The following is a 17,803-nucleotide window of genomic DNA, read 5'->3' as shown; positions in this document are numbered from 1 at the left end:
GCTACTTTTGCTATCTCATTCTTAAGTTAGGCAACAAGCTAAAATTTTGCAAAGTATAGGCTTCTTTCACCTGTAAGTAAAGATTTTCTTCAGGAGAAAAGTAAAGTGTCATCTTGTATAAAAGGTTTTATGTAAGAGCACGAAGTTATTCAAGAAGATATGTGTCCATGTATGCTTTATTTATAAGTGTTACTTTATTACATTTTCATAATTAATATTGAAATGGAATTCTGTGATACACTGGTAACTGCAAAGGTCAAAGATATTATGTTTGTTCTCTCCTCTGTTAAATCTGAAGTGATAATATCAAAGTTCAGCTGCTAAAGAATATTTAGTTAAAAGATTTTGGGCCTTACATTGCTACAAGTAGAATTTCTTAGGTTAATTATATACTTTTTCAGTCTTCATGGATGTGCAAAGAACACAAAGACATTACTTTTGTATTGGTTGCTAACTTTAGTAGTATGTTTTTAATAGAATTGAAGTAATTAAATTGAAATTTTGACTGAAGTAACTCTAGATATATAAATTTTTTAACTGTTTCATATTTCAGGTTATGGACAGTGAAATGAACTTTCTCTTTGACAAGTTAGTTTGTAGTTAGAACAGATTCTGCCTATGAATTTTAAGTAGTACAGTATATATGAAATGTGATCAGAGTTTAATGAATATTTGAAAATATAACTGAGTAAAGAAAATCAGATGTTTGCAACACGTGTGTGTTTGGTGGAATATTTTATGTAATTATATTGTCCCTGATACTAGTTTACCTAAGCTTCTCCCATTCTAAAAAATTTTATGTTTGTGTAAGGTTTGTAAGGTGAAAGATGCCAGTCATCTTTCTTCGAACAGACTATCTGTTCATATCCCAAACAGGAGGGAGGAAGTTTGTCAGTAATATTTAAATAGTCATTTTGGTCTTATTATAAGTAGGAATAGTGTTTTGGGGATAACAACATTTATTGACTTTTTCCTGCTTTTCTCAATCATGGCAACTCTTGATTCCTTGAAGAAAACTAGTTTACTTCATTCTCTTTATTTTTCTTTAGATGAATCTGTACTTTATTGTGACTTTCTATGTGATAAACATTTAAAAAACAGATAATCTCTTTTAAATCCATATAAGGTGATTTTGCTGCTTCATCTTTACGTTGTCATACTGTTTTCTCTGGTAGTTGAAGGGCTGCTCTGTGTTTGGTTGTGTGTAGTAAGGAGTGGCATTTTAGGAAGCAGGCAAAAGAAAGACAAATAGGGAAAAAGAACCCATCTCATCTTAGTTTTTAAACAGACTAGTGCTGCTTTTGTTTTTGTTTGTTTCTTTTTTGACTATTTTCTAAAATTTTAATTTAAGATTTCCGTAGTTTGCAAAATGTTGAAAGCTATTAGTCTGTTTTCATAGACTGTCAGTTTTCATATCACAACTGAAGTAAATTCTGTTATTTTGGGGGCCCTATCAGATAATATGATCCCTGCTCAGTGTTGTTAATAATATTTCTGCAATATACCTTACAGATTTTTGGTATAACATTGAAGGTCCTAAAATTGAATTCATTTAATTTTAAAAATAAAACACTTATAACAGAAGAAGCTTGTATTTAAGTGGATTATTATGCAAAAATTGTTTAAATCTTTAGAGCTGCTTTGGTTGAAATTAGCCCTACAAAAACCCTGAAATTTCTTCCCAGAAACCCCAAAGCTCCTTATATCGCAGTTTGAAAATTTTGCACACGTATTCCAATTCTTGCATATTAGATACTTCAGAAATGTATTATCAAAATTTATTAAGATTTCATGTTGGAGGAATGGTGCATGTGAGATGAAGTCCCAAAAATGATCCTGAGGCTGTCATAGCTAATGTTTTTAATGTTTGACATTGATTGTATATTACTTGGACTAAGAAATAGTACATCATATAGCCAAAAACTAATTACTCAGCATCTGATTGTGAAGTTTATGAGGTACTCAGGCTTGTTTCTTCTTTGTTCTTTTCTTATGTGCATCTTTTTAGGGAACTGAAGATGTTCCCTATCAAAGGGGCAAGGACAGTAGGTGACATTTAAATTAAGTCATTTAATTACTAATTTTAGGGCTAGTACATGGGTACAAAACTTAAGGAGACATTCACTCTCTGGGTCATGCGCTTTTACTTGTATGACCCTGAAAATGAGTGCCTTTTTAAATTTAGCACTGTAGAAGGAAGCCTCACTGACTTCATCCTAGTCCTAGCCCTGACTAATGAAGATGTACTGTCAAAATGTTATGGAGAGCAGTTTGGGAGCCACTGGTAAATAGAGTCAAACTTTAGCATGCATCAGAATCACCTAGAGGGTTGTTTAAAACCCATATTGCTCTGCCCACACCCAGATTTTTAATTCAGAAGGTCTGTTTGGGGTATAGAAATTTATATTTCTGGCACTTCCTGAGTATCACTGGTATAGGTAATACTCTTTTGATTGAGGGTTTCTTTATACTTTTCAGGTTCCATGTATAATGGATAAGATAGAACTTGTAGCAATTATGTTTAGTAAGATGAAGATTGATAAGTTCTAAAAAAATGTGTTATAATAAAATCAGTGGAGCAGGAAAAGTTTAAACTGTGAACTGCTGTTCCCCTAATTACTTTCAGTAATTATTTTCATTCTATCATGCTTGAGTTTTTTAAAATACTAATTTTTATAAAGGTAGTTTATACAGTTTGAGTTCTAGTTATATGTTGGATGGAGCTAATTAATATGGACTTCCCATCCACTAAATGCACAGAAATATTGTGGTTAAAATATAACAAAAAAATACTAAATACATAGTTACATTCAAAAGAAAGAAAAGGAATTCCCAAATGCCTGAATACAAGCGAGAACTTAAAGTTAGGGTGGTAAGTCCCTGGACTGTGTGGCAAACAGAGGGGTAGCTGATCATCTACAAGACATAAATCACCGAGGATGTACATCACAGGATTTGGGCCTGAGAGGCATGGCTGAAACTAAGAACCCTGGATGCAGCTGGATCCTGGGAAGCTGCTCCCTTTTAGTGAAAGGGGAACTAGAAAAAAAAAAAAAAATCTACTAATTGGCCCAAAAGTAAAAGCAAAGTTTCCTTGCCTGAGTGCTAGGTGGAATAAAGAACCTCCCATGGGACATAGAAGCCCCAGATCCTAAAGTACAGGTGGATGTGGAATTGCAGTTTGAATTTATACAACCAACTTGGTGTGAGTATCACAAACAAAATAAATAAATGTAAAAACCAGTTGTACACTGATGAAACCCTTGGGGCACCTGGTGGAAATAAACATAAAATTGCTGTATAGCAACATTTTACAACACAAGGTAAATCCCTACTGAAGATGAAGTCGTTAACAGAAACTACAAATAATAGGAGGGTATGATTCACCACAAAGAAAAGTCAGGTGATGCAACTATTAAATATAGTTGGACAGAGAATTAGTAAATTGAAATCTAGAGTTGGGGGAAATACTCAAAAATACAGCCCAGAGAAATAGAGGAAAAAATGTGATGAAATAAAGAGTCACAGAAAATAGAATTATATCTAACATGTTTATAACTGAGCCAAATAAGGTACTATGATTGCTTTTTATTTTTTTGGTACAACTTTTATTCATTAAATTGATAATTTCATAGTTTTAAAAATTTATTTCTGTTTTCTTTATGATAGTTAATTCAGATCTCCATTAACCTCATAGTAATGCTCTACATGGCCAAATCTATCAGATAATCTCAGTTTCCTGTTCCTCTTCTGGAGAACTCTCTTTCTGGAACCCTATGGAATTCTGTTCCAATCTCAGCTGGTCACTTTCTAAGCCTGCTTACCTGTCTCTAATCCATACACTTCCCTTAGACTCTCTCTTCTGCTTGAGCTCAGGCTTCTGGATCTAATGACCTCTGCTTTCTTGACACATCACTTATTTTTTTGGTGTTCTCAAAGAGTGAATAGAAGATAAATTTTTGGAACCTTGCATTTCTGAAAACGTTTTTACTTTTCTTGTCACTGAATTGTAATAATTCAATGAAGTATAGAACTCCAGGTTGAAAATCAGCATTTGAAGACCTCCTTTCATTGTCTCCTAGCATCCGTTATTTAAATGGAAAAGTCTAATATCATTCTGATTTTGAATCCTCTCCTGACCATGGAAGTTGTTGTTGTGTTTTTTCTTCCTTTTCCCTGGTGTTAAGAAATGAATCACATTGATGGTAAGGAATTTCCTGTGCCTTGGTGTGGGTCTTTTGTGATTCATTCCATTGAATACCTGGTGATTCCTTTCAAACTGTACACTCATGGTCCTCACTTCCAACAAACTGTATTGTGTTGTGTCTTGATAATTTTGTCTTCTCTTTTTCTAGAACTCTTATCTTTTGGTTTTGGAGTTTTGGATACAGCCTCTAATTGTCTTGTCATTTCTCTCTTATTTTCAGTCTGTTTTTACTCTAGATTCTGGATGGTTACCTACTTTATCTTTTAACCCTTACTGAATTTTTAAATGTCTTTTATCATATTTTGATATGGAGTTCTCTTTTTATTCAGTATGCAGATGCAGGCTTCTCTTTAATGCTCCTAATTTGAGCTCTTTGTCTCTCTCCTCCCCTTCTGTGGTCTGGTGTTCCATACATTGTCCAGTTCTTCCCTGGATAGGTTTCTCTGAATGAAGAACCTTTTATCTCTTACAGGGCTAACAGCACAATTTGAGATTGTGAACCATTTTTAAATTTTTTGTGATAGGGTGTGTGACTGCACCTTGTGTGGTCTTACAGCTAGTTCCTCTTTTTTGGTCTCAAGGCCTACTCCAACTTTCCATGGTATCTGGTGCTCCAGTTTCTCAGTCTTTCTGGGCTTCTGTGAGTGTGTTGACTTGCTTCTGTCATTACTTCCCTCAGGAGGCACTTGTGTTTGAATTTCCTCTATAATGCCAAGCCAGTACCCAATCTTTCATCAGCTTCAGTCTTCCATAAATTTGTTGGCATCTGTATCCTCTGTTTTCTCCTCTCCCGTTCCCTTCGTCCTGACATGTTAATATTATCCCCTCTCTCTCCTTTTTTTAAAAAAAATTCACTGATATTTAGTGCTATTTGTAGAAGAAGCAGAGATAAGCAGAAGAATTCAGTGTTGCTTTTCAATTCCACTTTTTTTTTTTTATTTGGTGGTTCCAGTGGCAGTTAGTCACTATATAAGTCATGTATTTTTAAAACAAAAATAATATTAAATTAATTTTCTATATAACAAAATGCTTTATAAACCTCAGGAGATGACCTCATTATCTAAAATAGGGTATGATTATTTCCAGTATTTAGGGTAATTTTTTTTGATAAGACCTTAACTACTGTCCTCAATTCCTCATCTTCCAACTAAACACTTTAAGATCTTGCTATTTCAATTTAAGTATTTGATAAACTTGGTGACAAGGAAATATTAGGATTCTAATGGGTACCTATGGTTACTAGATAGTTATAAGAAAATAGAAGTAAATTTCAAGATGGAACATAGCTGTTATTTTTAACAGTGGTAATGCCTTCTAGCAGCTTATGAGAAATTGCTTAGTATAGAGTAAAACAGGATAAAGGACAGGAGATATATGTTGAAGAACTTACTTCAAAAGCATGAATATTTCTCAGAGCTTTTGAATATACTTTTGTTTAAATAACTTTATAGGCTTTAATAATTTTCTCAAATTTTTATTCTAGTAACATATATACAACTAGATTTTCCCCTTTTAACCACATTCAAACATACAATTGAGTAGTGTTAATTACATTCACAATGTTGTGCTACCATCACCACCATGCATTACCCAAACTTTTCATCACCCCAAACAAACATTCTGTACCATTCCCTCCCCTCCCGTTTCCCCTCCTCTGGACCCTGGTAACCTGTATTCTAGTTTCTGACTCCATGAATTTGCTTATTTTAATTATTTCATATCAGTGAGATCATACAATATTTCTCTTTTTGTGTCTGATGTATTTCACTCAACGTGATGTCTTCTGGGTTAATCTATTTTGTCACATGTATCAGAACTACATTCTTTATGGCTTAATATTCCATTGTGTGTTTAGACCATATTTTCTTTACCCAGTCATCTGTTGATGGCACTTGGGTTCTTCCATCTTTTAGCAACTGTGAATAATGCCACTATGAACATTGGTGTGCAAATATCTGAGTCCCTGCTTTCAATTCTATTGGGTATATACCTAGAAGTGGGATTGCTGAGTCATATGGTGATCTGTACTTAACTTTCTGAGGACCTACCAAATTGGTATACAGCAGCTGCATCATTTTATATTCCCCAAAACGATGAGCAAGTGTTCCTATTTCTCCACATCCTCTCCAACACTCATTATTTTCCATTTTTTGAATAGTAGCCATTCTAGTGGGTGTGCAATGGTATCTCATAGTGGTTTTGATTTGCATTTCCCGAATGGCCAATGATGTGTTTAGTGTCTTTTCAAGTGCTTTTTGGCCATTTGTATACAGGCATACCTCAGAGATATTGCAGATTCAGTTTCAGACCACCAAAATAAAGCTAGCCACATAAAAGTTTTGGTTTCCCAGTGCATATGAAAGATATATTTACACCATGTTGTGGTCTATTGACTGTGAAGTAGGATTTTGTCTAAAAAATATACATACCTTAATTAAAATGTGACACAGAGACACGAAGTGAGCATGTGCTGATGGAAAAATGGCACTGATAGAATTGTTCAGTGCAGGTTTGCCACAAATCTTCAACTGAAAAAATGCAATGTCTGCAAAGCAAAATAAAGTGAAGCACAATAAAATGAGGTATGCCTATATCTTCTTTTGGAGAAATGTCTATTCAAGTCTTTTGCCAATTTTTAATTGAGTTTTTTGGCTTTTTGTTGTTGAGTTAGATTATTTTGTTATATATTCTGGATATTGCATCCATAGTGGATATGTAGTTTCTGAAAATTTTCTCCCATTCTGTAGGCTGTCTTTTTATTTTCATCATGTACTCATTTGCACAAAAAAATTTAATTTTAATGAAGTCCTATTTATCTATTTTTGTTGTTGTTGCTAATGCTTTGGTGTAAGGTCTAAGAAATGACCATTGCTTAGTGCACAGTCCTGAAGATGCTTCTCTGTGTTTTCTTCTAGGAGTCTTATATTTAGGTCTTTGACCTATTTTGAGTTAAGTTTTGTATATGTTGTGAGGTAGGTGTCCATCTCATTCTTTTGCATATGGAACCCACTTTTCCCACCATCATTGGTTGAAGAGACTATTCTTTGTCAAAAATCACTTAGCCATAGATATGAAGGTTTATTTTTTAAGTCTCCATTCGATTCCATTGGTCTATATGTCTGTCCTTGTGCCAGTAGCATGCTGTTTCAATTACTGTAGCTTTGTAATAAATTTTAAAATCAGGAAATGTGAGTTCTCCTGCTTTGTTCTTTTTCAAGATGGTTTTCACTGTTTGAGTTTTTAGAAAGACGGCTCTGCCAATTTTTGCTAGTTCACAGATTCGGTGTGTAACGGCACCCTGGAGCTTCTTATGCTGCCATCTTGGCTGACTCTAAGCTGGTTTTAATGATTTTTGTTAACCATTGAAAGTATTTGTGAAAGTTAAAGAAATACTCATTAAAACAAGTTGCCATTTTTTCAGTGTATCACAATGGCAGATATTAAATTATTTGATAATAAATTGTTTTATAATACAATTTAGATATTGGTGAAAGTGTACATTGGAACTATCATTTTGGATGGCACTTTAGTAATATCTCCCAAAATTTAACATGCATATTAACTTTTGACCCTAACTTTACACACGAATTTAAATTAGATCAGTGCACAAAGTACATGTACAAGAATGTTAATCACAAAAGTTTATAATAACACAAAAAGTTCTAATGACCTAAATATCTACCAGTAGGGTACTATTTAATTAAATGATGGTTTATTCATATAATGCAAGACCATTTAGTTATTAAAAAGCTTGTATTATATGTGCATGTATGTGTGACAGATGTAATGATGTCTAAAAGTTATCAATGAAAACCCAAGAATGATACATTTGTTTAATAAGTACACTTACACATGTATACACGTATACTTACATACATACTTAGGTGTACATTGACATAATCTGGAAGTTTACACAAGGAAATGCAAGGCTGCTTCTTTTGCTTTTTATTTCTTTGATTAACTTTTTATTGTAGTAACATATATACAACTCAAAATTTGTGTTCAATTTTTGTATTTAATTTTTTCACCTAGGCAGGTATTTTATGATTTAAAAAATATTACTGCTATATTTTTTTAAATTTTAAAGTAAATATTTAGAAAATATGCTATAGTTGTAGTGATTGACTTAAGGTTCTAAGAGTTTAATGTTTAGTGAATATTTGAATGTAAAACTGCAGGCAATTTCTTTAAATGAATTCTTAAATTTTCCCCTTAAAAAGTGATTGAATTTAGACCACAGAAATTTATATTTAAAAATTTGGTTAAATAAGTGCTGTTTTTTTCTGTTTGCAATATGGGCTGTTAAACTATAGGTTGAAGCCAAGAGCCCTAATTCCAAATTTTAAAGTAAACTTTGAGAGGAAATATAAATTAATCAAAGAAATATAATCTGTAACTTTATAGACTTCATAAAAGATTATTCAAGTCAAGAATTCCAGAAAAGGTTAAAAGCATAGCACATTACTGAACTGACAGGGTATGTAAGCCCACTCCAGCCCCCATGCCAGCAAAAGAAAACAATGAGGTGACAGCTCTAGTGTTGGGAGAGAGGTTGCTAACGACAGCTTATTCCTTTATGATTTCAACTCTTGACAGAAGACAGGCCTGCTTGTTGCATCATGGCAGATATATCATTACCTTCTGGCCCTGTCATGAGTGAATGGTGGGGGGTTTGGGAGGAGGGACTAGTTTCAGTTTTGAAAATCTAATTACCTTCTGGAATTTTGCTCAGTGTTTCTGATATATATATATGTGATTAAGCCTTTCACATATTGTGATAACTCTTTGCATCTTGATTGTTCTCTAGTGCTGATTAAGAAAGGAGTCTTGAACTAATTATAATTAAGCATATATTTAAGCTCTGTCTATAGCCAAGTGAAGTTAGCTACAAAAGCATGGAACACCTTGATATTTTGATATCATCCTAAGAATAAAGAAAAATATTACAAAGACTTCATATGCCTAATAGCTGTTTCTGCCTCTATGTCTATATACTTGATATCAAATAACTTTTAAAGCACCGCTAGGCCTTTTTCACTAAGTGCAAGAAGAAAAACACTGGATTTAAAAACAATTATGCACCCTTTTACATGAAATATATTGAGTGTTACATTATAATTTGATCTTTTTATTTCTCAATTTCATGCATATTTGAATTCTTCTGGCTTTTCTTGGCTATCCAGAAAAGTGACTCTGGAGACTTAGAAGGAAACGGTGTGGGTTTTTGAAAGTTAATGTCAAAAGCCTTCAGGTTTGTGTATGATCAGAATTTCAGTGGACTTTGAGATGAGTTTAAATGCATAGAAGGCAAACATAAAAATCTTGTTTAGTATCTGTCATGTTGTTCTTTTTTGAATCACTGTGATGTCTTTTTTAAATCTGCTTTACTCTTGAGCTTTGTGCTGCTATATTTACGATCTGGACTTTTTTTTCTATTTTTGTTTTGTTTTAACTAGTATTGCATTTCCTGTCGTCCTTCCTTTAATATCAGCTGAAGCACTCTGAATTGCTGAATCAAAGCTGTTTGGGGAGTGAGAGAGTGTGTAGGATTATGCAGGGTGAGGTTCTCTGAGGAGAAGGTATCACCTCCTGCAGTTATAATCAATGCTCTGTACACTTTCAAAGATTGGAGAAGCAATGACTTGCTTAGGGGTTAAACTTTTAAAATAACTACCCTAGAGAAAAATGTCATCAATAAAATAAAATAATTCACTGGCGATTTTTGAGTAGCTTATTTTAAAAAGTAAAGATTGGAGATCAGTTTTGCATTTCTCACATACTTTGGTTTCATTTGCGTTTTAGCTTTTATACTTTTATCTTGAAACATGATTTTGAAAACTTGCAGTATTTATTAGTTTATACCCTGAGTTACTTTAATTTGGGAGAAGAACTAAACCAAAGAAAGAAATGTTAGTTTTTAGTAGCAATAAATAGTCTAAACTTTTAATTGAAATAGCTGAGATAGTAAATTATGAAAACAATAATTTGTTTATGGAACTGTAGCTTGCACCTTTAGTTTCAGTCAGCAAGCTTTAAATTAATTGTATTATATTTACATAAGAAATAAAATACAGTATGTTAAAGAAAATAATATCAAGATACATGAATTTAAAGTTAAATAATTAATATGGTGAGGATTTTATCTGTTTATGTGATGTAACTAAAAGGCATATTTTAAAATACTAATTTCAATATAAATTGCCTTTTTCAATTTATCATATTAGAAATTCTAATGTTGCTTAATTATGAATTAAAGGTTAATATGAAAAGACTATCTATTAATTACTTATTTCTTATTTGCAATGTAACTTCCTTAAATTAACGTGGACTTTCAAAAGTAATTCTGAATAGTAGCAGAATAGTATTTTAACCCTTTTATGTAGTGTTTATAGTTTTTGGTTTTCCTGGACATAAAACAAATCAATACTTAAAATTCACTGTAGAATATGAGAATTAGGTAGAATACATCAGTATATTTTGTAGATTTAGAATTATGTATTTTTATATTTTAAAAAAAAGATACTCATAACTTTACTCCAGATGTAACTATAATCACCAGACTTGAAGTATCAGGATGTGTGTTGTTTCTTTGTGTTTATAATCCTTCATGAAAGGGAGCTGGTGCCTGGTTTATGAAATGGATATACAAGGATTAGTATGCCTCATGAAGCTTGAAGCCTTTAGAGGAAGGCTAGTTATTAATAAAGAGCACAGGTAATAGTGTGTCGGGTATACATTCTACAGTTCCTTTTAAACTGATATAGTTTCAGGGTCACTCACATTTGATTTTATAAAATCTTAAGATTTAAAACATGTTAGGTTATGCATGCCATATAAAAATGGCATAGCATAGCAAACTATTATTTTTTGTTACCTAAAGTTTAAGTTATAATGAACATACATGCTATAATTTAGATTCTGAGTGAAAGTAAGTTATTTCACAATTTATTTTTTGTAAATCAAAACTCCAGAATGAAATATTCTTAATGCACTGGAGAAAACTGACATTTGTAAGAGCTCTCCTTTTGGCCTTTTATTTCTGCAGTAACACAGTGATAATGATAAGTTATACAAGTGTGTCTTCAGAAGAAATTTACTGAAAAAAATAGGGAAAAATGCTGTTACATAGGCAATTCAACTTTGCTGTTCCTTTGGATAATGAAGCCCACTGCCTGTGTTATTATTATCTCAGTTTTCCCATATTTAATAGTGTGACTGAAGCTTAGCTATTTTTAAACAGTTCTTTTAAATTACCCTTATGATTGCATATATAGATTGAAACTTAGTTAAAAATAAAGGATACAATTTAATATATGAAGTTATATGTGTATGTATTTATGTATTTCTGTGATCTGACTTGAATATAGGAAGTTATAGAATAAATTATTAATAAGTATCAATGTATTATTAAAATTAGCTATGTTTTGAAACATATCTTCATGATTACATACACATATACACAGGCCTACATACACACAAATATCTGCATATGTTAAAATCCCAAATTGCTAATCCAGTAGTGTTGATTTAAAAAAAAACAAAAAACCATTTCTTGGAAGACTTTTCAATTTTATTGGGAAATCAGCACTTGCTTATTCATACCATGAGCTGCATATTTGAATAAAATTATTTTTTCTTACTATGAATTGGTCTTTAAAATATTTGAGATTCAGAGAAACACATGCCAAGAATATTTTTAAACTTTCTTAAGGAAAGTTCAGTATACTTCTTAGTTTGCATCTTCTGATACTAAGTACATTTCTTTCATGGGAGCTTTTCATGCAAATTTACTTGCTATTATAAGCATTTGAAAATGTAGTGCCTTTTTGAACAGTGTGTTGTTGTGATTAACAACTTAAAGAAGTTAAATAGTTCTGGCAGAACAAACTTAAACTATTGTTAATTGTCCTTTTTCCTGGAAATTAACAAATTATAACATCAAAACCTATCTGGAGGGATATATGGTAGGTTATTTGCTGCCACAGGCATTTTCTCTCCCTTCAGGAGAGTTTCTCTCATTTTCTGCCTGTGGCACTGTATGGTGAAATTTAGAAATGCTTTTCCCCTCCAAGGAATCTCCAAGGTAGAGAATAACTTATACAAGATTAATAAATGCTATTACTTTTCCATTATTGCCTATCCAAAGCAATTTGCAGTGTTCATTTTAGAGAGAAAAATGGGTTATATAGGAAGCATTTAAAACAGTACATTAACAAATTGAAAGCCATGTGTCAGTTTTAAAAAGGAAATGTATTTTGAGATAAATATCATATAAACAATTAAAAATTATTGACCCAGGAATTTCTCAAAGCTCCTTTTTATAAAATTTAATCTTGAAAAGGAAAAACAGGTATAGTAGTTGTATTTTATGATAACTAAATTAGTTCACTTAATCAAGTCTTTTGAGTTCATCTATTAGAAATTAATTTTTACAAATCATTTTACTTATTCACAGCATTTCTTGCAACATATTACAGAAACAGTTCTCACAGGATAGAGAAAAATTGGCATTAATGGTCTTACCCAGTTCTTTGAGTGCTTCATCATGCTCCCATCTGTATAAATACCATAGGTGGTGGGATTTAAAGTTGCTTATGAAAAGAGACTAGATACATAATTGGATATAAATAATTGTATCAGGGAAAAACTCAAAACTTCATTTCATTTTTCAAGAATGAATAGTCTGAATTTCTGGTTTTGTGTTATTTTTTAATCCCTGAGAACTTTCTTATTTTAGCTCTAATATTGCCCCTTAGAGTCTTTTTTTCCCCTTAAATTTAGATATTTTTGAATTGTTTTATGACAATTTTAACATTAAGGGTTATTTTAAAACAGCATTTAGAAGAAAGCCGCATAATTGTCTTATCTTCTTGAGCTTCTGCAACTGAATTGGTTGTATTCTTAATGTACAGGAATGATTTAATTAAGCCTCCTGAATACTATATTTTAGGAAGAATTGTATTAGTTTTTTTAGAATATATTTACCACACTGTACCTTGTATCACTTTTCCTTATAATAGTGACCCCATTTTATCAGATTTAATTGTTGTACATCTGTTTCCCATTCAACTGTGAGCTCTGTGAAGGCAGGGACCAAACTTTCACTGTTGCCAGGCAGTACAGTTTAGTAGATAAAACAAGGCTTCGGGGATAAACTTTCTTAGTACCAGTTTTAGCTTTGTGACTTATTAGTTGTGTGATTTGGCCAAGTTTTTGAACCATTTTATTCTCAGTTTTGTCATACATAAAATGATCCTAGGCTCACCTACTGCCTGTCTGGTTGTTGAGTGAAAATCCAAAGGAAGACAGTTGTCAGCTGAGCTATTAACAATGCAACCACAGGAAAGTAGGTAGAAAGCCAGGAACTGCGTGGACTGGACAGCACAGAGCAATCTGACTTTGGGCATACTTCATACAACACTCATGAAAATGTGGAACTGCTGAGATCAGCGAAATCTGTAAGTTTTTGCGGCCAGGGGGCCCGCGCCCCTCCCTGCCAGGCTCAGTCCCGTGGGAGGAGGGGCTGTCAGCTCCGGGAAGGAGAAGGGAGAACTGCAGTGGCAGCCCTTATCGGAAACTCATTCTACTGATCCAAACTCCAACCATAGATAGACTGAGACCAGACACCAGAGAATCTGAGAGCAGCCAGCCCAGCAGAGAGGAGACAGACATAGAAAAAACAGCACGAAAAACTCCAAAATAAAAGCAGAGGATTTTTGGAGTTCTGGTGAACATAGAAAGGGGAAGGGCAGAGCTCAGGTCCTGAGGCTCATATGCAAATCCCGAAGAAAAGCTGATCTCTCTGCCCTGTGGACCTTTCCTTAATGGCCCTAATTGCTTTGTCTCTTAGCATTTCAATAACCCATTAGATCTGTGAGGAGGGCCCTTTTTTTTTTTTTTTTCTTTAATCCTTTTTTCTTTTTCTAAAACAATTACTCTAAGAAGCCCAATACAGAAAGCTTCAAAGACTTGCAATTTGGGCAGGTCAAGACAAGAGCAGAACTAAGAGAGCTCTGAGACAAAAGGCAATAATCCAGTGGCTGAGAAATTTCACTAAACACCACAACTTCCCAAGAAAAGGGGGGTGTCCGCTCACAGCCATCATCCTGGTGGACAGGAAACACTCATGCCCATCGCCAGCCCCATAGCCCAGAGCTGCCCCAGACAACCCAGTGTGACGGAAGTGCTTCAAATAACAGGCACACACCACAAAACTGGGCGTGGACATTAGCCTTCCCTGCAACCTCAGCTGATTGTCCCAGAGCTGGGAAGGTGGAGCAGTGTGAATTAACAAAGCCCCATTCAGCCATCATTTGAGCAGACTGGGAGCCTCCCTACACAGCCCAGCAGCCCAGAACCACCCTGGGGGGACGGCACTCACCTGTGACATAGCAAGTCATCCCTCAACAGAGGACCAGGGGGTGCAGGACCTGGAAGAGGGACCCACTTGCAAGTCTCAGGAGCCATACGCCAATACCAAGGACTTGTGGGTCAGTGGCAGAGACAAACTGTGGCAGGACTGAACTGAAGGATTAGACTATTGCAGCAGCTTTAAAACTCCAGGATCACCAGGGAGATTTGATTGTTAGAGCCACCCCCACTCCCTGACTGCCCAGTAACACGCCCCATATACAGGGCAGGCAACACCAACTACACACGCAAGCTTGGTACACCAATTGGACCCCACAAGGCTCACTCCCCCACTCACCACAAAGGCAAAGCAGGGGAGAACTGGCTTGTGGAGAACAGGTGGCTCGTGGACGCCACCTGCTGGTTAGTTAGAGAAAGTGTACTTCACGAAGCTGTAGATCTGATAAATTAGAGATAAGGACTTCAATTGGTCTACACATTCTAAAAGAACCCTATCAAGTTTAGCAAATGCCAAGAGGCCAAAAACAACAGAAAATTATAAAGCATATGAAAAAAACCAGACGATATGGATAACCCAAGCCCAAGCACCCAAATCAAAAGACCAGAAGAGACACAGCACCTAGAGCAGCTACTCAAAGAACTAAAGATGAACAATGAGACCATAGTACAGAATACAAAGGATATCAAGAAGACCCTAGAAGAGCATAAAGAAGACATTGCAAGACTAAATAAAAAAATAGATGATCTTATGGAAATTAAAGACACTGTTGACCAAATTAAAAAGATTCTGGACACTCATAGTACAAGACTAGAGGAAGTTGAACAACGAATCAGTGACCTGGAAGATGACAGAATGGAAAATGAAAGCATAAAAGAAAGAATGGGGAAAAAAATTGAAAAAATCGAAACGGACCTCAGGGATATGATAGATAATATAAAACATCCTAATATAAGACTCATTGGTGTTCCAGAAGGGGAAGAAAAGGGTAAAGGTCTAGGAAGAGTATTCAAAGAAATTGTTGGGGAAAACTTCCCAAATCTTCTAAACAACATAAATACACAAATCATAAATGCTCAGTGAACTCCAAATAGAATAAATTCAAATAAACCCACTCCGAGACATATTCTGATCACACTGTCAAACACGGAAGAGAAGGAGCAAGTTCTGAAAGCAGCAAGAGAAAAGCAATTCACCACATACAAAGGAAACAGCATAAGACTAAGCAGTGACTACTCAGCAGCCACCATGGAGGCGAGAAGGCAGTGGCACGATATATTTAAAATTCTGAGTGACAAAAATTTCCAACCAAGAATACTTTATCCAGCAAAGCTCTCCTTCAAATTTGAGGGAGAGCTTAAATTTTTCACAGACAAACAAATGCTGAGAGAATTTGCTAACAAGAGACCTGCCCTACTGGAGATACTGAAGGGAGCCCTACAAACAGAGAAACAAAGAAAGGACAGAGAGACTTGGAGAAAGGTTCAGTCCTAAAGAGATTCGGTATGGGTACAATAAAGGATATTAATAGAGAGAGGGAAAAATATGGCAAACATAATCCAAAGGATAAGATGGCCGATTCAAGAAATGCCTTCACGATTTTAACGTTGAATGTAAATGGATTAAACTCCCCAATTAAAAGATATAGATTCGCAGAATGGATCAAAAAAAAAACGAACCATCAATATGTTGCATACAAGAGACTCATCTTAGACACAGGGACACAAAGAAATTGAAAGTAAAAGGATGGAAAAAAATATTTCATGCAAGCTACAGCCAAAAGAAAGCAGGTGTAGCAATATTAGTCTCAGATAAAATAGACTTTCAATGCAGGGATGTTTTGAGAGACAAAGAAGGCCACTACACACTAATAAAAGGGGTAATTCAACAAGAAGAAATAACAATTGTAAATGTCTATGCACCCAATCAAGGTGCCACAAAATACATGAGAGAAACAGTGGCAAAACTAAAGGAAGCAATTGATGTTTCCACAATAATTGTGGGAGACTTCAACACATCACTCTCTCCTATAGATAGATCAACCAGACAGAGGACCAATAAGGAAATTGAAAACCTAAACAATCTGATAAATGAATTAGATTTAACAGACATATACAGAACATTACATCCCAAATCACCAGGATACACATACTTTTCTAGTGCTCACGGAACTTTCTCCAGAATAGATCATATGCTGGGACATAAAGCAAGCCTCAATAAATTTAAAAATTGAGATTATTCAAAGCACATTCTCTGACCACAATGGAATACAATTAGAAGTCAATAACCATCAGAGACTTAGAAAATTCACAAATACCTGGAGGTTAAACAACATACTCCTAAACAATCAGTGGGTTAAAGAAGAAATAGCAAGAGAAATTGCTAAATATATAGAGACGAATGAAAATGAGAACACAACATACCAAAACCTATGGGATGCAGCAAAAGCAGTGCTAAGGGGGAAAATTATAGCACTAAACGCATATATTAAAAAGGAAGAAAGAGCCAAAATCAAAGAACTAATGGATCAACTGAAGAAGCTAGAAAATGAACAGCAAACCAATCCTAAACCAAGTACAAGAAAAGAAATAACAAGGATTAAAGCAGAAATAAATGACATAGAGAACAAAAAAACAACAGAGAGGATAAATATCACCAAAAGTTGGTTCCTCGAGAAGATCAACAAGATTGACAAGCCCCTAGCTAGACTGACAAAATCAAAAAGAGAGAAGACCCATATAAACAAAATAATGAATGAAAACGGTGACATAACTGCAGATCCTGAAGAAATTAAAAAAATTATAAGAGGATACTATGAACAACTGTATGGCAACAAACTGGATAATGTAGAGGAAATGGACAATTTCCTGGAAACATATGAACAATGTAGACTGACCAGAGAAGAAACAGAAGACCTCAACCAACCCATCACAAGCAAAGAGATCCAATCAGTCATCAAAAATCTTCCCACAAATAAATGCCCAGGGCCAGATGGCTTCACAGGGGAATTCTACCAAACTTTCCAGAAAGAACTGACACCAATCTTACTCAAACTCTTTCAAAACATTGAAGAAAAGGGAACACTACCTAACTCATTTTATGAAGCTAACATCAATCTAATACCAAAACCAGGCAAAGATGCTACAAAAAAGGAAAACTACCGGCCAATCTCCCTAATGAATATAGATGCAAAAATCCTCAACAAAATACTTGCAAATCGAATCCAA

The 17,803-nt window shown here is 34.4% G+C and overlaps 1 protein-coding gene across 21 annotated transcripts in view; it reads left to right on the top strand.

Moving 5' to 3' along the window:
* Positions 1 to 17,803, top strand: part of FAM172A (family with sequence similarity 172 member A) — a 546,681-nt gene that overhangs the window by 153,676 nt on the left and 375,202 nt on the right. The window lies entirely within an intron of this gene.

The sequence above is a fragment of the Choloepus didactylus genome, chromosome 13 (assembly GCF_015220235.1).
Source record: "Choloepus didactylus isolate mChoDid1 chromosome 13, mChoDid1.pri, whole genome shotgun sequence".
NCBI lineage: Eukaryota > Metazoa > Chordata > Mammalia > Pilosa > Megalonychidae > Choloepus > Choloepus didactylus.
Note: the sequence above shows the minus strand (reverse complement) of the source record. Positions and strands in the feature narration are given on the sequence as shown.